Raw genomic sequence first — 23,891 nt, forward strand, 5'->3', positions numbered from 1 at the left:
CAGCGGAGCCAGCGCTGACGTCACACGCGTTCACCCCCTCGCGCCCTCCCGCCACGAGCGGAGGCCACGCCCCTTATTAGGCCACGCCCCCAACAAACACTCGCGCATAAAGAGCGCCGCGTTAGGGCTCCCAGCAAAGATCAAGGATCGACTCCTGAGGCGGAAAGCCGGGAGTAAGGCTACTAAACTGTAAATAACTTGTGTCACTAAATAACTTGTATTTTTAACTAAATTGTCACAGAATACTTGTGCTTTTAAATCTACACTGTCACAGAATACTTGTGCTGCTAAAGCTACTCACCGGTTAGACCTGCCGTGTAGTCAGCGGAGCCAGCGCTGACGTCACACGCGTTCACCCCCTCGCGCCCTCCCGCCACGAGCGGAGGCCACGCCCCTTATTAGGCCACGCCCCCTGGTCCACAACCCATAACACCATAAAATATGTGTAATGCTCGGTCGCGCAGCGGGCGCGACGGATGCGCGCCGAAGGCGCGCCTAAGGCAAGCCCGTCTGCGCCCGTCCGCGACCGACCGGGACCAGGGGCCATACCCCCTACAGGACCAAGCCCTTCCAGGGCCAAACCTACTCGCTACACACGTAGCGATTTATTAGCTCTTCACAACGCCACCATGGGTGCCAGATCTCTCCCATGTGTCCAAACAGGCCCTGGTCATGCCTATGGCCCTATCTCGTGCCGCTCATGTCGATGGTCCGGCATGGAACAGCTTGCTATTTTACATCACTCTTCCCTCACTAGCAATCTGCTGGAATTAAAATGTTTATATTTTAATGCCAGGTCTTTACCTAAACATGCACTGGACATCTGGGACATGCTGATATCCATGACCCCCGACCTAGTTTTTATTACGGAAACCTGGCTAACCGATTCCAGCGCCCCAGATCTAGCTAATGCCCTCCCCTCCAAATACAAAATAATCACACAAAACAGACCAGGGAAAAAAAAAGGAGGCGGAGTTGCCGTGATTTTCAGAGATCACCTAACTTGTCTCACGGAAACAATAACCACATACCCCGAACTTGAAACATTACCATTCAATATTTCTCTAGAGGGCCTTATTATACTAGCGGGTGCTGTTGTCTATAACCCCCCAGGACAACCAACTTGTGTTAGTGCCAAATTACTAAACCAACTACTACCATCCTGCCTAAAACGTAACAACTACATGGTCATAGGAGATTTCAACGTCCATTATGAAAGCATGATTGCCCCCGGATCCGCTCAGCTGAAATACGACATGGAACTCCTACAGCTTAAACAGTGGGTCGAGGGCCCTACGCATTCAGCAGGGCACACCCTGGACCTCCTCTTCACGAATATTGAGTCTACCATTATGAATGATATCCTCCCCCTGTCCTGGTCTGATCACTCCATGATATCCTTCTCATTCAAACTTCCCGGTAAACCCTTGAAACCCAAACTTATTCCACCCACCACCAACAGAGCCTGGAGACTCATTAACGACTCCAACTTTCACAAACATTTCCCTGACACAAACATCATCCTTAAGGATGACGCCTCCATCGGTACCAACGTCACTCTCCTTGAAACGGGAATTCGCCAAACACTAGACACACTGGCGCCCCTACGAGCGATAAGGGAAAAAACTGCCACCAGGGAAAAATGGTACACTCCTCTCCTCAAAAGTCTCAAAAGGGAATGTCAAAAAACCGAACATCGATGGAGACAAATAAAGGATTCAGAAACCAGAGTTAACTATGTCACCAAACGGAAACAATACATCTCAGCCATCCGAGCCGCAAAAAAAGCATACCTTAGTCAACGAATCCTTGATAACCAAAACTCCACAAAAGAACTGTTTAAAATTGTAAAGGAACTCAGCAATCCCTCTAGTACCTCACAAACCCTCACTCCGTCAACTGAGGCCTGCGACCGCATTAGCACCTTTTTCATGGACAAAATTAACAAAATATATTCCACCTTCACCCCCCCACACTCCCTTCATTCGCACGACAACCCTGACAAGAACTCACCAGCATCAGACAACAGCAACTCCCAACAAGACACAGGCAATCTAACAAGCCTAACAAATTTTCAACCAGTCTCTGAAACCGAGGTACTATCTGTACTACAAACAATCAAATCTGGCTCTCCTGCAGACCCATGCCCCCACTTTGTGTTCTCCGCAATCGCACCAACGCTCTGCCCACTTATTTCCAAACTTTTTAACCAGTCACTCACCTCCGCATCCTTTCCTGAAACTTGGAAGCACGCATCCGTGATCCCCCTTCTGAAAAAAGCCGGATCCGACATCACTAATCCTGAAAACTACAGGCCCATCTCCCAGCTCCCCTACCTCTCCAAGGCTTTGGAAAAACTGGTTAATACCCAATTGTCCAGATATCTGGAGGAGAATTCACTCCTGGACCCCACCCAGACCGGCTTTAGAGCCAACAATAGTACCGAGGCAACGCTGCTGGCAGTGTCGGACAGTGTGAGATGCATCACAGATCAAGGGGGATCTGTGGCTCTGATACTGCTCGACCTGTCAGCGGCGTTTGACACGGTGTCACACGACCGCCTTTTAAACATCCTCCTAAGCAAAGGAGTGCAAGCCACAGCTTTGGGCTGGATTAAATCGTTTCTCAGCAATCGCAGCCAATCAGTCCATATGGGCCAATTCCACTCAAAACCCTACCACATCAGCTGTGGAGTCCCACAAGGGGCCTCACTGAGCCCCACTCTCTTCAATGTCTACGTATCATCTCTGGCGGACATTGCAAGAAAGTGGGGCATCGGCATATGTTCATATGCCGACGACACACAGCTGATGGTGAAAATGGATGAGGGACCAGAGACAGCAAAAGAAAAGCTACACGGCTGTCTCTCTGAAATGGCTAGCTGGATGCGCACCCATTGCTTAAAGCTAAATGCCGGCAAATCAGAGATACTTCTGTTTGGAGGAGCTAAACTCACATGGAATGCCACATGGTGGCCATCCTCACTGGGATCGGCTCCCACTCCAAAACAGCATGCCAGGAATCTCGGCATCATTATGGACGATGTCGTGTCCATGAAGGACCACATCCGTTCATTATGGGGCAAGGGATTCGCAATACTTAAACTCCTGGCAAAAATCTTTTCCTGGATACCCCTGGACTGTCGACGCACTGTCACTCAAGCCCTTCTAGTTAGCCGCCTGGACTACGGAAATGCCCTGTTCGAAGGGATGAACGAACACCTGTTCTCCCGCCTACAGATCCTCCAAAACCAGGCGGCCAAACTGGTATGTAACAAAGGCAGGCGAGACTCGGCATCCGCATGTCTCAAAAGACTCCATTGGCTACCAATGCGTCAGAGGGCCACCTTCAAACTACTCTGTCATGCACACAGAGCTCTTCATAAAACGGGCCCCCTCATTCTTCAAGAGAAAATTGAGTTTTACATCCCCAGCAGGAACCTAAGATCAAACCACCTGGCGCTGGCTAAATCCAAACGCATCTACAAAGCGCGAACTGGCGGTCGCGCCTTCTCATACCTGGCTGCCAAAAGATGGAATGAGCTACCTGTAGACCTCAGACTCACCACAAACTACCTTCAATTCCGCCAAAAACTTAAAACTCACCTTTTCCCCAAAAACTAACTCCCCAATTCAGTCCTCAGCAGTTTCCTTTGATTTACAGCGCCGTGATGTCCCTTGGGACGAGTGTCGCGCTCTACAAAAACCATAAATAAATAAATCCATCCCAAAATTCAAATAAAACAGCTGCTTACACCACAACACGAGTCATCTAGTTACTGGAGCAAAGCTGGCATTTTAAAGTGGTTTATACTATACACATGCAGTCACTGGGTGAATAGTGATATTTAAAAGGGGTTTTATATACACACTTTCACTGTAGTAAAAACTGGTATTTTAAAGGGTTTTATACACAGCCACTGGAGCAAATACTGATATTTAAATGGATTTTAAACATGCACCTTCACTGGAGTAAAAACAGATATTTACTTTAATAAACAAGCACGGATACGGGCTTCAAAATGCCTTCTTCTGTACAAGCAGCAACAACAAGCTTCGACGCTTATCAGCGCCGCGCACCTCTCTGCAGACTCCCCCTGCATTCCAGAGAGGCGCGCGACTCGATCCGGTCCTTTCTGACAAGCTGTGGAGAAAAGACCTGGCCGCGCGCACAACGTTATCCTATGGGGAAACGCTGCGCGCGGCCAGGTCTTGTCTCACTTCGGCGTCTCAGACTGCTGAGGCGCCGACTATAGTTCTCGGCGAGAACGCGCTTTCAGCGCGTTACTAGCCGAGACCTAAAAAGTAATGGCAGTAGAGACTTAAAATAGAACCACATAGGAAATTATGTTACTTAATAAACCTAACTTTTTTCAAAATATATTTTACCTCCCTTTTGTTTTTCTAGGGACATTATATTTACTGTCTTTACCTATTGTAATTTAATGTCTGTTTCCATTTATCTTTCTATTGTAATTGAGTATTTTTTCGGTACTATTTTTTGTATTGTCTTATTTTCCATTGTTCATTATGAAAACTCAATAAACTATTTTGAACACACAAAAAATACATGAATTATAAATAAATATTAATTTACTTTTAAAATATTTAAGTATTTTTTAGATTTAAAAATAAATGTAATGTTATTTTATTTTAAAATTAATTAGACTAATTAAATGCATTGCTGAACATAACTTTAAATAACTTTTAATACATAATAAATAGATATAACATTTTACTTTAGGCTGGTTTTATTTTTAAATAAATCTTTAAAAACATAATTGGTATTTAATTTAAGATACTTAAATGTATTAACTATTTAATTCAAAATTAAGTTAATTATTCTCTGGCATTTAATCTGTACTACTTTCAAAATAAATATATAAAGGTAATTACCTTAACATGTAACATATAGATATTTTAATATTTTTTTTAATTTAATAAACTTTAAAACTTTTCCCTGTACTTTCGCATAGTGAGATCTCCGCCTGACTACAGAGGTCTCTGCCAGGTGTACGGAATGCCGAATAGGGTCATAAAGTCACTAATTGTATAACGTTATGGTTGTATATGAAGTTTTTACTGACTTCACCCCCTATTTCAAGGGGTGGTGGCATGTAAGTCTCAACTTTACACTTGCAAACAGGGAATAGCCAAAAGTAGTAAAGTAATTCAAAAGTGTAAGAGTAAACTTGCATGAGCAGATCTACGCATGTGGTAGTTTACCTTTGGGAACAGCCCCCAGAATCTTTAAGGACTTGCTGTAGGATATGGCATTCCTTCTAGTATGGACCAGTGCAGCGGCCACAGAATATTGCCCAGGTCTAGATCTCTGAATCATTTAAAATATTGTTTTATTTTCATCATCTTACAGAAGAACATAATACCACAGAAATAATGAGATGTCTACCACAGAAATAATGTGAATGGTGAAATTCAACCAGTGGTGGCTGCCCTGGATTTAGCCATTTTTTCCAAAAACTGAAACATGTTCCAGTATCTCCTCACTCTAAAGCAGGATCCAAAAACGAAATACACACCACTCTGCTAATCTGCATCCACTCTCCTGGTTCCTCTTTATGCACAAGGTGTGTGTGGTCTGTTTCCTAAATTACCAAGTGCTGAACCAAAAGCACTGCATTCTGATCTCGGCTCTCTCACTTGCCAGCTTGTGTGATTCAGTACAAGCTACTTCCTCCTGTGTGTAAAACTGCACCCAGGCGCTTAGTCCATCAAATGGTGGCAGATGTACAAATATGAGAATTCATAATAGTTCCAACGGTAAACTGCACTAAATTAAGAAAAAAAAACTTTTTCAGATGTAAGACGGCTTATTTGCAGACAAGAAATAACAAATAAAAAATACAATCCGGAAAAGTATGTGCAGCCTAACCAGCGTCTGCATGTTGTTTTACTTTTAATCACAATACAATCGAGCCTAAAAAAAAATCTATCTGCTTTGATTGTCTTTGTCCCAAGGGGCACCAGAATGATCAAACAGTAAGTATGTTATTTTATTTACGAGTCGTTTTATGACACGTTTAATTTACACTGCTGCAGGCACTGGGGCGCCTTCGAAGATGCAAGCCAGGACAAGGAAGAAACAGATAAAACAGAATTAATCCCAGAAAACACATAAAGAGTCAAATAGAATTTCAGACGCCCTATAAAAATTGTGAAGATGGATTGAATGGCCGACTGAGTCCATGCAGTGGGTGCTGAACATGAAAATATGCTCTTTTTTAGTATTTATTTGCACTTTATCGCAACAAGGTGTGTAAGAAAGTCAGTGGGGTCAGGGACATCATTTAGGGGTCACCAGAGGTCGAACTTGGGGTCCTTTCGATCTCCAATAAATCAATCAATCATAGCTTTTGTAAAGCGCACTATATACCCGTGTCTCAAGGCGCTGGGGGGGGTGGGGGGTGCTACTGTTCGAAGAGCCAGTCTTGTGGAGTCTCCTGAAGGTTAGAAGGTCTTCGGTTTGTCTTAGGCGGATGGGGAGGGTGTTCCATGTCTTGGCGGCGAGGTGGGAGAAGGATCTGCCACCGGTGGTCACTCTTCAGATGCGGGGGGGCAATGGCGAGGGGGTGGTCTGCGGAGTGGAGCTGGCGGGCGGGGGTGTAGAGGCCGAGTCGTCTGTTGAGGTACGCTGGTCCGATGTCGTGGAGTGCCTTGTGTGCGCAGGGGTGAGGAGCTTGAAGGTTATCCTCTTGTTGATGGGGAATGGGAATTCCTTCCTTCTCATCCAGTGATAGTCTAAACCTTCACTTAAATCTCGAGTCCCAAGGCGCTTTAGTTAATCAAACTTCCCACCTATTCTTCCCAGCTTTATTTATGGGCTTGCGCCCCCAAAAGGCAGAAGGAGGCAGAGTTCATCGCGTGTAACCTGTGCTGTCCCTTCTCTGCGGCTCTTTGGAGGGCGCCAGGGTCTCAGTAAAGCACCATTTCCTTGTTACCGAGACTCATGGCTTTAAGTGGGCCGGGTCCCTGCGGGTCTCAGACCCAGCAGTAGTTAAAACCTAACCTTGAAACGGGTCCTATCTGGCCCTATATTCAAGCCTCAGCTTTGCACGAAAAAATAGTAGTTGTTTTCTAAATGACGACTGTAATAACTGTTAAGGTGATTGGTGTCAGCTAGGTTTGTGGGTGCCCAGTTTGTGGGGGGTGTTTATAATGACGATTAGGACCTCTAGGGTTGAGGCCGAAGGCAGTGTACGTTTCTCACAGTGCATGACAGTGGATCAAGGTTGTCGGAACCCATGCACATCCAAACCTTGGCCTCTTTGCAGAGGGCACACAGCAATAGTCACTATCTGCAATTCTAATTGTGATTCTATGGGAAAGTGTGTGAGGGACGAACACAATTGTTCACATATTGACAGGGCTAAAGCAGACGGGAACAGTGCTTACAGGTGAGTGGGTGTGTTTTGTTTTTTAGGGGGTATGATGAAGAGGAGGAGAAGCAAAGAAGTCCATGCAGGAGACAGTGAAAACAGAGTGCAGAAAGGGAAGGCGATGAGGTGTGACGTGTACAATTGGAGGATTTCAGTAAGATGGAGAGAAAAAGAATGAAAGTGTCTAAAAGATTGAGAAACTGCAAAAAAATGTGGTGCAAATTGACAAATGGGAAATATTAAGACACCCCGAAGGCTACAGAACCTAGCAATGTTTAATTTAGTCTCATATTTTCATCATATAAACATTTTCAATTCTAATTAGTCACAACAAAATCTTTGTTGCTCATGTATCTGATACAGATAATAAGATTGCCAATGTCAATAGGTCTTTGTTCTACATGCATGTCTGTTAGTGTGTGACATGTCTGGATGCAATTACAGAAAGCTTACATATAGGCCCTAAAAGTAAAACACTGGCTGGGTAGCATGCTCTGGGAAGATCAGGATTTTAGTTTACATCTTATAAGCCACGCCCCTATGTATATGGGCCACGGCCTTATGAAAGGATGACCAATTATTCCTCTTTTGGAAAACCCCACTTTTTTCGGGCCAATAAGAGCCCTGCTCAAGGTGCCCTAATCTCATCTGACAAAAGGCATGCTCCTTCAGCATCACTGTTGTCTTTTCCATCTCTGCCCGCTTTCACTGCCCTCTTTACTATGTCAAGGTGATCCTCTCACTGCCATCTCTACAACCCAGGCCAACTTATTTTCTGCCCTTTCTGGTCTCTTCTTACTTGCACGATAGGGAGATCTAAGTACAATATTCAGATAGCAGATTGTAATCAAAGTAACTATGACCAAAAGGCCTTTATGCGGATCAGTGCTACACAAATTTAGATCTCAGTAACATATCTCAGTGGGTTGAGGCACCTACTGCAGAGATTCGTCTTTAAATTGCAAACCACAGGGTTTCAATACCATTATTGGAGATGCGATAGTTGATGCACTTCCTGCGAAGATATGTGAGTGGCCTCCTGGTTTAAGGTTCAAAGCCCAGCAGGGCCAGTCCAGCCGCTCATCTTTCTCAGTCTCATGCTTTGACTAATATTTAGAGGGACAACAATAGAAACGGAGACTAAAGCTTCAGGAGGCTGTTGAGTTTGTGGTCTTTACAAATGGTCTATGATGATATTAAACAGTATTTTGGAAAGGCCACGCCCTGCGTGCCAGTTTATTAAACACTGCTGAGTGTGTGGCTTGATTAACAAGCACACAATCATCCCACAGTGCCAGTTTCATGTGGCACACCCCCTAGCCCCCACCCTGAGGCATCTCAGGCCTTCAGCAATGTGTTCTCCCACAAAGTGCATCAACTGCCCCCATCGACACTAAGGGCCTCATTTATGAAAAGTGACGCATCGCTGCGTGAAAACAGCGATGCATCACTTTTCACTGCGTCCTCCCTGCGACACCAATGATGCGTCATATTTACAGTATGACGCATCATTGCGCAAGGAGTTACAGATACGTCAGTATTTCTGACGTATCTGTAGGCGCAAAAGTGACGCATTGCTGGAGTGTGTCACAAAACTGACGCAACTCCAGCAATGTGTCCTTTCACATGGGGCAAGCCCCATGTGAAAGGGTTTGCGTCAGTCTTATGCCTGCTGCGAGGCAGACGTAAGAGTTTAGAGCATTTGAGTCCTAGAAGTGGCGCAGTGAAAATCTCATAGATTTCACTGCGTCACTTCTACGACCCTTTCTTGCGTCAATACGCCCCCCTTGCATACATTATACCTGGCGCAGGTATAATGTGGCGCAGCGGTTTACAAAGTGACGCATCTACCTAGATGCGTCACTTTGTGAATATGGCGCAACAAGGCACATTTTTTACGCCACTGATCCGTTACAAAAAGTGATGCACCGGCGGCATAAAAGTGACGCACAGCCTCATAAATGAGGCCCTAAACTTCTTGAGAGCTTAAAAGGTCTCGATTGTGTTTCCATCTTTGTAAGTACTTTAAGGAGTCTCAGGTGCATAAGTGTGAACTTTAGTGGGAGTGATCTGAGCTCTAACTGAAGTGAAGTGTGCTTCAGATTAATCAAGAATGAAGGTAACTTCACATCCCTGGCTCTAGGCCTCTTTATCCAGGCCCTGCTCTTTGGGAGCCCTTTGGGGTTCTCCCTGCACCCGCTTACCCTCTCGATCACCCCACAATAACCGTGAGGTGTGTACCCAAAGGGGATGCTACCCAGGTGTGCTACAGATTAAACACGAATGAAGGTAACTTCACATCCCTGGCTCTAGGCCTCTTTATCCAGGCCCTGCTCTTTGGGAGCCCTTTGGGGTTCTCCCTGCACCCACTTACCATCTCCATCACCCCACAATAACTGTGAGGTGTGTACCCAAAGGGGATGCTACCCAGGTGTGCTACAGATTAAACAAGAATGAAGGTAACTTCACATCCCTGGCTCTAGGCCTCTTTATCCAGGCCCTGCTCTTTGCGAGCCCTTTGGGGTTCTCCCTGCACCCGCTTACCCTCTCCATCACCCCACAATAACTAGTAGGCGGGCAACCTAAGGGGATGCTACCCAGGTATAATTCAGATTAATCAAGAAGGAAGGTAACTTCACAGCCTTGGCTCAAGGCCTCTTCATTCATGCCCTGCTCTTTGGGGTTCTCCCCACACCTGCTTACCATCTCCATTACCCATCGCCCCACAATGAGGGGGAAGGGAATACCAAAGGGGATGATGGACGGAGCACTTGAGCAAATCAAACACTCACACGTAGTCAACTGATCTGGGTTTAGTCCATCATCATTCTTTAGCCCACTCTGCCACCCCAGTTCAGACATAGCCATATGCAAATCACTCTGACCCTCTGCCTCATGGGAACAGTCCAGCCCGAACTGTCAAGCCATGCCTTCCCTGGACCGGAAACAAGCTTCCGAGGACCGGTTTCTGGCATTGCAGCCGTCTTCAGCCCGGCTTGCTTGAATCCAGTGGCAAAGTGAGCAAGGGACTCACGTCTGAGCATACCCTGCCAACTTATGGCGGCCAAAGCGGTACAAAAGGGGGTGGTGATGGACGGAGCATCTGAAGCAGTCAAACACTCACACCCAGTCTACAGATCTGGGTTTGATCCATCACCGTTCCTTAGCCCACTCTGCCACCCCACTTCAGAAATGGCCATATGCAAATCACTCTGACCTTGTGCCTCATGGGAACAGTCCAGCCCGAACTGCCAAGCCATGCAACAATGAGGGGGAAGCATGTACCCTAAGGGATGCTACCCAGGAATACTTAAGATTAACCAAGAAGGAATGTAACTTCAGAGCCTTGGATACACGCCTTTTAGAGATTTCTGACTGAATGGAGGGCCGATGTTGGCTCAACCAATCAGCCTCTACCTCCTCGTGCCTGCCTCCTTTTCGGGGTTCAGGTGGGGTCACGCAGTAGGCAAAGGCAGAGGGTGTGTTTGTTCACAGGTGTTGACTGAGGTTGGAGACACCTATGCCAATAGCTTTGTTCCCCAGATGCTGCCAGCTGTTAACAGGAGATAATTACCTTTCCCTCATTATGCACATGTCTTCAGCACACGCCCACTGCAGCAGAGCAGGAGCTAGCCGCGGTTAATTCCTTCTTGAGAGGGCAGTAGCCAGTGTGAACACGATGAGCAGAGGGAAACAGCGCCTAGGAGCTCCCATTTCAAAGCTCCAGGCACTAGGGCTGATGCCCCCACCTCATGCAGATGTCACGCTCCATGCCCTGTTCACAGGAATAAAATCACTCTTAGAACTTTGGTTCTATGAAAAACTCTTCCTCAAAAAACATAAAAATTAAATCATTGAATCTCCCAAGATTCGAAAGTGCACACAGCTAAACTCCCTTCATGTTCCAGCTGACAAAAGAAGAAAGTTGTCATTGGACACACTGAGCAACAACTGGTTGGACAATTACATCCAAGATACATGAATCTACACCACAGTCTGGTACACCTGTGAAAGTCTCAAAATGGGCAACTTTTACAGCACGAGAATTTTGCAGAATTTGCTGACTGTCAATTTTTTCAGAATGTATTTCTCGCAGTTGTAAGATTCAAGCAGTAAAATGTCTTGCAAGAGCAGAAAATGCCTTAGGGGTCAATTTCTGCGCTAATGTCTATCGTTTTAGGTATTTCATGTGACTTTGGAATATGAGGTATGCGCCTGCACTCACTTTAACACAAGAATCCACCAAGAGAAAATTACATGACGTTTTTAGTGATTTCATGTAATTTTGGCACAATTTCATGAAAAAACTGTCTTTTTTCACTCTCTTGTCCAGAACAATTAAAGGCTTTGAAAGACTTGTTCAGACTTGTGGCTGAATTAGTGGAATGGGTTTACACCACTGTGAAACGTCTTCCCGCTGGTTGGTGGATCATATTTGTGATGAGTTTGTGGTCCTTTGCCTCATGCCTACAAGTATCCTCTCAAGGACATTGGCACCTCAAAAGCTAAGGAAAGAACTACAGACCTCCCCAGGGGTGGTGGGTGGGGGAGAAGACACTGCTGCTAATCCCTACGCTTATGTTTGACATCAAAGGCAGGCGGGAGCTTTATCAATCTCTTCAAATTCTCCAACACTTTCCTAACACCACTTAGTAAAAGCTTAGGGACAGACAGCCAGATTCATCAAGCCAAAATCGGCTCGTAAAGGGCCAGATTCTGAGATTCTGGCCCTTTGCGAGCGCTATTTTTGCATTTGGGATTCATCATCCCAAATGCAAAAATCGCATTTTTAAAAATCGCTAAATTGCGAATAATTGCATTTAAGGAATCTCAATTTGAGATTCCTTAAATGCAATTCATGAACCATTTTAAAATTGTAAATTCGCAATCTGGGGCCGCTATTTACCACGAAGTCTAACTACGTGGTAAATAGCAAAAACTTCGAAAAATGCACTTTAGTTCATTTTTCCAAGTTGTATTTTACACACACACATGTCCTTGGACATGTGTGTGCGCGACACCAGTGGACATTACCATTTCAGGGGTGCTACAGGGTGTCCTTTGGACACCCTGGCACCCTTGAAATTGCTTCCTTATTTGCGATTCGCTAATTGCTAATCGCAAATAAGGAATGACTCCCCATTCATTCCTATGGGCCTTTAGGCCCATAGGAATGAATGGGAAAGCCATTCCTCATTTGCGATTAGCAATTAGCGAATCGCAAATAAGGAAGCAGTAGAAATCGCAAAAAATATTGCGATTTCTACATGCATCCCGTTTTGCGAGTCCTTAATAGCGATTCCTTAAAAATCGCTATTAAGGACTCGCAAAACGGGACTTTGATGAATCTGGGGAAGAGTCTCAAAACATTTGGACCCTTAAGTTACACTAATAGGCACAAAAGATCCACCTTGTCCTGGTAAATGCCAAACAGTGATTCACAGGTACCAAAACTGATGAAATTCTGGATTCAAGATTCATTTGCCTGTGAGAAATTTCCATAAGTAGAATCTAAAAGGAAAAATGTGTGGGTATGTCTGGGAGGGCCTGCATGCAAAAAAAGTGGAATCACAAAAACACTCACAATTTGTGGGTTTTAATTCCCCCTCCCCCTCGAGTAATGCACCCAAATGTATTTCCGTCAAGGGCAGATGCAAGTACCCCTCTAGGGTGCGAATTGGAGGAAACAATCTTGTACTTAATGGGTTTCTCTGAGGAGAAATCATTCCCCCCATAGAAACTGTTAATGTGCAAAGGCACATTGCCATCACATTTCCACACATACATTGTAGTACTAAGTGGCAAAGCCTACATGCATAAAGCTATACATTTGATTAGCCCCAGGAAATCTAAGACTGTCACTGATTTTTTTGTATAATAGTAAAAGGTTATTTTTTCAGGTGCAAACTGAAATATAACATATTATATTACAGAGTTCTACATTCCAAGAATACTTAGGGATTACTCTGTTAATCCCCATAAAGTCGTAAATTTGCTCTAAAGATAGAAGTCGCCCTATGAGAGCAAGACCCAATGGTTATTGATTAGGGTCAACAGACTGAAGATATTAAATGCACATCCATTAAAATAATAATATAGTACGCTCCGGGCGGCAACTAACTCTTAGTTGGCACCATCAAGATGTAATTAAGCTTGCATTGTAAAGGAAACAAAGATCATGGCATTGAAGCTCGGTCGACTCATAGTTTACTTCAAAGTATCGCATGTTGTCTTTACACCAATACAAGTGGTGATGATATCTAGCGCCTCAGCTATAGGGCCACCTATCCCTGGACAACCAGGCTAACATTGTGGTTAACCATATCAACAACACAGCCCTTGATATTTGTAAAACATAATATATGTTTCTCGAAGGTCAGTACCCTCGCGCCTGAGTCTTTATTAGGGGATGGTCAAGTTCCAGTCCCCATTCAGAGACAGACCGTATGCCCAGGTGTGATACTTTTATCAGGCCCAGTGACAAAGGGCATGCAAAACAACCAGTTCATACAAATGATATGAAAATATAGGAAGTGCCTTACGTAAGCGACCACCATTAGCCAGTTGCCTGTTACTCACCAACGTACTCGCTTTATCATCATTGGCAACTTTCCTGTAATAATGGGAGGAACCAACACCCAGACTAAAGCTAACAGTGCTTCTTGTGTATACTTGTCTTCTCTAAAGCAAACAAAACATATCAACCAGAACTTTGTTGTTAAAACATAGTTCCCACTAAATCTTCTCCAGATATTGCCTCTCATGCTGCATTACGAGAGTACTCAATGAGGGGACGTATTGTACCGTTCTAACTCAAAAAGACCAATCCTTTCAATCTTGTACCACCAGCAACATCCATGCATTCCAAAGAGCACACTTCATAAATCATCTCTCTCATTTATGCACTCACTCACTTACTCATTAAGTTGCTCACTAACTGGCTTGCTTGATCACTCACCTCCTTGCTAACTTCCTTAATCACTCTTCTGTACTCTCACCACTCAGTTGCTTAGTAACATACTCACCCACTTGTTCATTAACTCTTTTGCTTACTTGCTTACTCAGTCACATGCTCATTTAATCGCTTGATCAATCACTCACCCACTCACTCACATACTCACTCGTTCACTCAGTTTCTCAGACACATGCTCACTTACTTACTCTCTTGCTTACTCACTCATTCACTCAGCTCACCAGTAGACTACAGCACAGCAGGTGTTTATGGTTCCAGGGAGTTGTCAGTACCAGAATGACCCTTCCACACAGAACTCTTGCATTTTTTTGTGGTGATATGTTACCTGTATTGTTGTGTTTGGATATCTGGCATTGTGTCACTCATAGGGTTGTTTTTTACTCCAGAACTCTGTGAAGTCCCTCGTATACAGTCTTTCACTGCCTTCTAAGCTGTACGGTGTCCGCCTCTCTTCTGGTCATTATAGGGACAGTCTCCAGTCCAGAACATGTCCCCTGCAAACTCATTTTTCTTTAGGTGTGCTACCCTAATTAGGTCAATGGAAGCAAAGCAAGACTACAACACCCATAATGCATAGGTGATCACACATAATTCAGGACTGGAAACAGTGTCCATAATGACATGAAATGAGAGGGTCAACCTACTCCAGATGGGACTATAATCCATTCAGCTGTGGGTGCTACTAACTATGGCTGAATTGACTGATGCAAAATGGCAGCCAAGACATTGGTGACGTCTTAGATAAGGCTTGGTTATAGGATTGCGGCTCCATCAGATGCCTCTGTTATAGTCAGTCTCAAAGAGCTCCATCAGGATCTCTGCTACTGAAGAGCGCTCAATGGTCTAACAGAGATGGCCGCTGTGTCCTCGAAGGCCAAAGACTTCCGGTAGGTCTCCGAATACATTATAATGTCTAGGAATGTATCAGAGGTGAACCGGATACTGCTGTAGGTTCCCCAGAGTTACAACTGATTGGATCCCCCCCCCCACAGGAATATTTCATTTTAATTGTTATCCCTGTGTTTACAAATTATGCTGAGCCCTGTAATGGATGCAGTATTTCCAACTATTTCAAACCTTCCATCGGTCATTTACCAACAATCTTCACTGGAAATGTGCAAATGATGTCTCAGAAATGGCATGCACCAGAGGAACCTTCTATGTACAAATGAATGAATAAATAAAGCATTTGTATGGCATGCTGTCACTCATAAAAGAGCATCCTGGCTGCCGGCTTAAAACCTGTTCTTGGTACTACAAGGGAGAGAGAGAGGGGCCACCAACTAAATTAAAGAGTAACGCAAAGTGTCAGGTGCAAGGAAGTCCCAAGTTTTTAGATTCTTTAGAAAGCCGGCTTTATTGTCTATAATTCGAAGCTGACCTGGATGTTGGTTCCAGGCTTTGGTACCATAGGAGACTTCCAACCCTGAGATTTGATTCTGAAATGTGGAAGTTTTAGAAGGTTGGCATTAGAAGATCTCTGCATCCGCTGAGTCCTGTGGCAACAGAATCAATGGTGAGGTGCTTAGGCCAGTGGAATTAGGGCCCTGAACATTAGAACGAGGATCTGGAATGAGACCCTCTAGTGGATTGGCAGCCAGTGCAGTCTTCTAAGCGCTTCAGATGCCGAACTCTGTTTGGGGAGTTTAAGCATCAATCTGGCACCCGCATGCTGTACCATCTGAAGTTTGTGAAACAGCTGTTTTGAACTTCCTGCATGAAGGCTGTTACAGTAGTCAAGTCTGGAAGTTATTAGAGCAAAGGCAACTATTTTCCTTGTAGCTAGAAGAAGGAAGTCAAAGATTATTTTTAGAGATTTAATCAGAGTGAACACATACCAGCCACTGCAAGAGCTTGAGGGCAGAAGGAGAGGGCAAAGTCAAATTTGAGTCCCAAATTTGTTGTCACTTCGACTGTTGCAAGGGACGGGCGACGGAGTTAGGACATCACTGCGAAGAGGAGAACAGGTTGGTCTTTCCGAACAAGAAAATTGGGGTTTTATTCGTATTAAATTTTAGCGGATTATTTTCCATACAGCAGATAATACTGGCAGGGCAGTTCTTGAAGTTCAGCTTGGACCCAGAGGAGAGATTGGATCAATAGTGTGTGGTCCGCATTTGATGTGGTGGCAATTCCAAAGGAGGCTATCAGGATATGAGTGGAGCCATAAAGAAATTAAATAACGCAGGGCTGTGCGATGAGCCCTGCGGAACGGTAAAAGTCACTGATCTCTCGGCTGGAGAGAATTGTCCCATAGCTACCAGATGTTTCCCATCTGTCAGGAAAGATGTAAACTAGGCCAGTTCCTTGTGGGAAATACCGATCTCGAGAAGGTGATGAAGAAGGATAGTATGGGAGATGGTATTGAATGCTGCCGAACGATCCAATAGGATCAACCCAGCATTGTTACCAGCAGCCAGGGTCATCTTGATGGATTCAGAGACTTCCGATAGGGCAGTTTCCGTGGAGTGCTTAGGTCTAAATCCTGATTGGCCGACGTGTATTGTGTTGGAATTCTCCACGGTGAGTTCCATTCGCAATTGTTTACAGCGTTTTGGCCAACACAGGAAGCAGTAAAATGGGCCTTAAATTGGCCATAATTGAAGGGTTTGCTAGAGTTTTTTTAACAGAGGTTTAACCACCCCCAATTTCCAAGCTTTAGGAACTTCAGCCGTGCAGAGGGAGGTGTTTAATATCTGATTAATTAATGTGTTTACTGTGTCGATGGCCTTATGTAAGATGGTTGGAGGGTGGGGCTCTTGAGGAGAGCCTGAATTGCATGACCGGATAGCTTAGCGGGATTGAGATGGCGAGACCTCCTGGAAGAAGACGGACATGGCATTGGTCGGCTTACCCTGTGGCTGGCTAAGTTCAGGGCAGGAAGTTGTAAAGCCATGTTGTAAAATTAATATCTTATCTTCAAAGAAGGCGGATATCTGATTGCAGAGGGCCTGTAATGGAGGGATATCTCTTGATACGACTTGAGATGCAGAAAGAATTTGATATTTGGAAGATCTTCTTGGGATCAAAGATAGGTGAAGTAGGCTTTCTTGGTCTCTCTAATCGGGTTATTATATGATTTCTGGGCTCGCCTAAAGCAGGTCAGGTTTTCAGGTTTGTATATCTGACACCATTTACGCTTAAGCTGCTTGCAGCTGAGATTTCCTTTGGTTAGGGTAGGGAAGTACCACGGTGAAGATGGGTTTGGACTTGTTTGCTAGGGCAGACTAAGGGTGCTAGTTTTGAGCTATGTGATTGGTTTTGTGCTCTTTTAAATATGGCACCTGGCACGTGTTTCGCCCGAGGGCCAACAGGCGAAACACGTGTCAGCTGTTTCTCTGTTTCTGCACATGTCTTCAAATAAAGAAGAAAAGAACACCACAAACGAGTACTCAAGTTCTCAGTGTATATGACGTCTAGAACTGAATTTAGGGATTCAATTATCCCTGAAATCCATATTTAAAAGAGCAGAATACCAATCACATAGCTTAATACTTTGATTCAGGTGGTATCTGGGTGAAACCACCATTTTGGTTTGTGCCACAACCCGCATTTGGGTCATGACCTATTGTGTGTGAACCCTGGTTATACCCACCAATTCTAACAATTGCCTAAGGGTGCAAGTTTGTTGGCAGTATTTGTGATCCATTGTCTGAACAAATTGAGATCATCTAAAAGTCTCACCATGAGGGGATAGACAGCTGGGTGGTGAGATTGGGGTTCATCATTATACCCCATTTATGAAAGGTAGGGTGACTGTGGTTGGCTACGGGGCTGGGTAGGCTACTAGCATCAATCATCATTCTAAAAGGGACTAGTCGATGATCCGACCATGATTGAATTGCTGGTTCTTCAGGAACCCATAGAGGATGGCTGGTTCAGATCCCATGTAGGGTGTGGCCAGCTGAATGGGTGGGGGCTACCACTAGCTGGGGGAGGTTTAGGATTGTTAGAGTCTCTCTGAGACTGTATCAAAATTTCAAGTATCGTCAAAGTGGTGCTTACAGTCGCCTAGTAAGGTGAAATTCGAGTATTGCAGAATTACTGTCGATAGGGTCTGTCCAAGATTGGCCAAGAAGCGGCAACCAGAGCCCGATGGGCGATAGAGTAAACGCCCATTGAAGGACTGAGAGGGGACCATTTTAAAACAAAAGCCTATGCTGGTCTTGATCTTTTATGCACGCTGATTTAAAGCATTTATTATTTTCATGCCCTCAGGTCCTACACTTTTGAACTCAAGTTTGGACACAAATTAACTCAATTTTTCATGCCAAAGTTCCTCTGACCCCTGGTAATATCTTTCAGGGTAGCCTCTCCCCTGGTTGGGATATACGGACAGCTCAACTACCAATTATTGATTTGCTGTTGGCAGCAGCGTTCCAACAGATAACAAAAAATTGTAAAGATGCTTCCAAATTCTCATACTTAGCTTGGTGGTATTCTGTTTGCCATAACCACACACTAGACACAACCTTTGTATTTCCTATGTCTCTTGCCAAAAAAACGACTACAACTATGCTCTATCATTACCCAGTTTTTGGATGCTAGTGCAAAAAAATCCTTTGCCCCTGTTCCTTTTATACAGGAAGTTGTTAAGCCTCCTTGGATTTCATTACAATGTGTTTATTATTACTTATACTCGTTTCAGTTTCATGTTTTATAGTGTTTAAACCTTGCTTTTCATTCTCTGGTTGCAGCCGTATGAGTTTACGTGTTAAGTTCAGCCCCTAAATTGTTATAAATTCTCTTCTGACTGTAATTTTTGATGTTTTACTTTAGGATACATTGCTGTTATTTGTCTCTTTATATTTAATAAACTCATCTTTTGAAACTAAAAAAAAAGCCTAAGCTTTATCCCCCCCCTTCAAGGTGCCCATCTAAAAAGAGCTAAATTGAAAAGAGTTGTGGAACAAACTGTCTCTCCTCCTCTCCTCCTCCACACCCCTCAGCCCTGTCACATGTGAGGATTGCCTAGCTTGGGGGGAAAGCCATAGTGATGTCAGGGTTGGACCGAGGTTCAAGCCAGAACTCAGTGATAAAAGTTACAGGGGCATATTACCAACCAATAGAGATAATTTTTGTCTCTAACTTGTTTAGAGACAAAAATTATCGCCGCAAATCGGCGATTTTTATCGCAGATAAACCTTGCTATTAGCAAGGTTTATCGCAAATGCGATAAAAAACGGCCGCAATGCATGAATATCGCTGAAAAGTCCGCGATATTCATGCATTATCGAGCAAATGCTCTTAGCCATGTTATCCACCTCCCATTTGATAACATGGCTAAGAACTGCTCCTGGGTAGGTGTTAGCTTTTGGAGATATTCGCGCTTAGCGCGAATATCTCCAAAAGTTGGTAATAGGAGATAGCGATGTTAGCGACTGTTTCCAGTCGCTAACATCTTGGCACGCCCACTTTGCATGTCATTAGTGATAAATATCACTGACATGCAAAGCGGGGCCTAAGATGGTCGCTATCTCCTACTAGCTGTCGCTAACTGGTGTTAGCGCCAGCTAGGTAATAGGGAGATAATTTTATCTCCGCTTTCATGGCTTTTAAAGCCAAAAAAGCGGAGATAAAGCCCTTGATAATATGCCCCACAGCTCTTTAAGCAATTTTAAAAACAAGTGAAGAATAAAGTGCAGAGTGCGATGAGTGTGTGCACAGTTAAAGTGCAGTGTCCAGGAAAGGGCGTTTACTGTTCATTGAAACTAATGTATGCTGCTTTGGTGCTGTAACAATGTGGTCCCACAAAACAAGATCATAAAAAATGTCCCCACATAGTCACTCATTATGTGCTCACTCACTTGTATATTCATTCACTCAGTCGCTTGCACATTCACATGTAGTCCTCACTTGTAGTCACTCACTCACTAACGTGAATGTGTACACTCTTTTGTGCTTGTTCGCTCAGACATATGTTCACTCACACAAATGCAGTTGTATACCTACTCACTCATGCATTACCTCACCCATGTATTTGGTCAGTCACATTCACTAATTTGCTCACTCACTTACTTGCTCACCCACTCACTCACTCACTTGCTTAACCACACTTGCTCGCTCACATACTCACTAATTTGCTCACTCACTCATTCATATATTTACTCACTCGCATCCACCCGTTTACTCTCTCACTCAGATATTCTGGGGCAGATTTACAAGAATGTGATGCGTCACTTTCCCTGTGCCACCCGGAGAAACCCTTGTGCCACTATGGATGCGCCGTATTTACAATACGGTGCACCATGGCGCAAGGATTGACAGATGCGTCAGAAATTCTGACACATCTGTTGACGCAAAAGTCACGCATTGCTGGAGTCTTGTCGCAAACACGACGCAACTCCAGCAATGCAGGGTGAGGCCTATCCTCATTGTGCTGCGTCACTCCTTACATCTGCGTCAAGCAGGCATAAGAATTTGACGCAGTGGCATCCTAGAAGTGGCGCAGTGAAATCTTGTAGATTTCACTGCGTCACTTCTACACGTCTTTTTTCGTGGTAGCGCCCACCTTGCATACATTATACCTGACGCAGGTATAATATGAGGCAGGGCTTTACAACGTGACGCATCTAGGGAGATGCGTCACGTTGTAAATGGGCTACATTTTTACGCTGCTGCTGCGTCACAAAAAGTGACGCAACGGTGGCGCAAAAAGGACGCAAGGGGCTTGTAAATCTGCCCCTCTGTGTCTTAAAGTCTGAAAGCTGTGTGTGTGCGCGTGTGTTTTCAGAGATCATCTTTAAGAGAAGATTGTATTCATTCCAAAGTAGTGCTAATTATGCAGTAAGCGCCTGTAAAACGTTTTCGCTATTTATAGGGGTTATATCCAGGGCCACTAGAATGAACCGAATGATGCGCCATGGTAGTCTAAATCACAGGGAAAGAAAAGGGAAATTATACCAGGGCTTAATTTGTAAAATTATAAGTGCCAGGGCCCTGACCAGGAGGCCACTGCAGCGTGCACCTTCCATTGCCCAATCATGGCTGCCAATGACAGTACCAAAACAACTACTAACCATCTCTCTCTCCTGCAAGTACGACAATTCAGATTATTCCAGGTCCCCAAAGCTAAGGGAATGGCTGGGGGGCAGGTATTAGGAATTGTTAATGTATCTTGTATTAGTAAACAACCTCTGTTCCGCTCATCTCTAAATTATATGAACAGCACCACCATGTGGCAGAGTGTCATAGGTGTGGTGATGACAATTAAGTGCCTGTGTTGAGCACTGGAAACCAATTAAGTATTGTGCATGAAAGCACCGGCTCAAATAAAGAACTGAATTATACGGAGTAATGCGGCACATTTTATGACAGAATACTGCATATTTGAACATATGCTAACTAAGCTAAGGTTCCAGTTAATTAGTAACAGTTTAACACACAAATACAACAATAAGCAATTGAAAGCTGATCAGTATACTTTTTTGAAGCGCCTTCCTCTGCAACGCAACACCTGTAGCAGCATTTTTAGTAACTATCGATCCGTTTACGCTACAAACATATTTTTGAGTTAAACTCTGCATACTGTGCAGCAGATGAGAGATTATGTGGCAAATACGGCAAATGCCTTACTATACACTGCAGCTGCAAATCCGCATATTTCCATTGGCCCTTGTTAAATCCTGTCTCTTTAAATACATAAAAAATGCACTAATAACACCAGAGAGCACAACATGCTGTGCTGCCTGTCAACACCAGCAGCAAACACTGACACTAACTCTGACATGTAATGCAGAAGAAACTGCAAGCACAGTCTCCACGGGGCATATTACCAACAAATAGCGATATTTATCGCTAAGTAGAGTTAGCGGCAATAGTTTTATCTCCGCGCATCACCGGTTATTATCACTGAGATAACTTGCTATTAGCAAGGTTTATCTCAAAAGTGATAAAAATCAGGCGAAATGCGTGAATATCGCAGAGAATATTGTGATATTCACGCATTAGCGACGAAATGCCCTTAGCCATGTAATCCACCTCCCATTGGATAACATGGCTAAGAACTGGTCTGAGCAGGCGTTGGTTTTTGGCGATAGCGGGAATATTTCCATTGCTACGCCTGCCTTGCTAATAGGCGATAGCGACGTTAGCGACTGTTTCAGTCGCTAACAGGTTGGTTACGCCCACTTTGCATGCCATTAGCGATAAATATCGCTGACATGCAAAGCGGGCCCCAAACCGCTCGCTATCGCCTAAAAGCTGTCGCTAACATCAGTTAGCGACAGCTTGCTAATAGAGCGATAGAATTATCGCCACTTAGCGGCCGAAAACGGCCGCTAAACCAGCGATAATTGCCTATCGCCACCCTTGGTAATATGCCCCCACAAGTTTTTAAAGATGACCGGGCCTGGCAATGTGTGGTTGTCATTACGTGTCATTACCGCCCATATGTTGTGCTTCGCTTGTGGATTTACTATGCAAAGCCACAAACATATTGTCCTTGTCAATGCTTGTTTAGAAGACATGCTGTAAAGGGGCAGAGGACGTAACCACAAAAAAGCGGAATAGAAAACAAAAGAAATCTAACGTAACACGTGTAACACAGAGCAAAATCATGGAAGACTAAGGGGTATATTATCAAGAAACGCCGTTAAAATTATCGCCGCTTTAGCGGCAGGAAACTGCAGCTAAAGCGGCGATAACGGGCTTGATAATAAGCCCTTGTGAATTACCATAAAAGCCCAGGTTCTGGTGTGAACCTGGGCTTCCATTGGAATTCTCAAGGGCATATTCTCAAGCCCATTATCGCCGCTTTAGTGCCAGTTTCCTGACGCTAAAGCGGCGATAATTTTAACGCCGTTCTTGATAATATGCCCCCTAATTTGAAAAAGTAACCATCATTTGAAAAGCGCTGCGACGCCAAGCTAATTACAGTTTGTGCGCTATACAGAGGAGGAATATTAATAAAACTGTCCACCACTGGAAGCTGAAGCTTCCGCAAAGATAATGTAAAATATACCACAGGCGTGTGCAACCCATGGAAAAACGTGATTAATTGTATTAAAATGTTTCTCAGAATCTAGAGAGTGCACACAGCTCTCGGGTTAGCACAAGGGCCTCGAGGCGCATTGAAAAGCCCTGGCCTGTGCACAACAATTTATTACTCCTGAAACAAACTGGAACACGTCACGAAGGAATGTTGGCACAGCTCCCCAGCCTCGTCTCCATTCATGAACATGCCAGGGTACAGAGGCACGCGCGGGCACGGCCTCTGGGGCGTGCCCCGACACAAGGGCATTAAAACTTCAAACTATCAGACAAAACACAAAAAAACACTCCTGGGCGGGGCAGGGTTCTGCCCCTGCAGACAAAGCGCTCATTGTGAGCAGGGAGCCGATGCTGCTGGTGTTAACGACCGGGCAGGAAACAATGCCCGTCGGGTGAGAGACGGCGCCAGTTCTCATGCAACGTGTGAACTTTGCCATAATGGGCTCCTGTCACAAGGCGCGGTTTCATTGAAATCAGGGTGGGCTGGTAGGGCGAGAAGGAGGGAGACTGGAGCGAGCACTGGTCTCTCAG

At 44.6% G+C, this 23,891-nt stretch overlaps 1 protein-coding gene across 1 annotated transcript in view; it reads right to left on the bottom strand.

Annotated features, from left to right (window-relative positions):
* COL7A1 (collagen type VII alpha 1 chain) overlaps window positions 1–23,891 on the bottom strand; it is a 313,236-nt gene that overhangs the window by 213,525 nt on the left and 75,820 nt on the right. The window contains exon 2 of the mRNA XM_078662399.1: window positions 5,661–5,790. The gene's annotated coding sequence lies outside the window, so the exon portion shown is untranslated. The remainder of the gene's footprint in view (window positions 1–5,660; window positions 5,791–23,891) is intronic.

The sequence above is a fragment of the Lissotriton helveticus genome, chromosome 9 (assembly GCF_964261635.1).
Source record: "Lissotriton helveticus chromosome 9, aLisHel1.1, whole genome shotgun sequence".
NCBI classification, from domain to species: domain Eukaryota; kingdom Metazoa; phylum Chordata; class Amphibia; order Caudata; family Salamandridae; genus Lissotriton; species Lissotriton helveticus.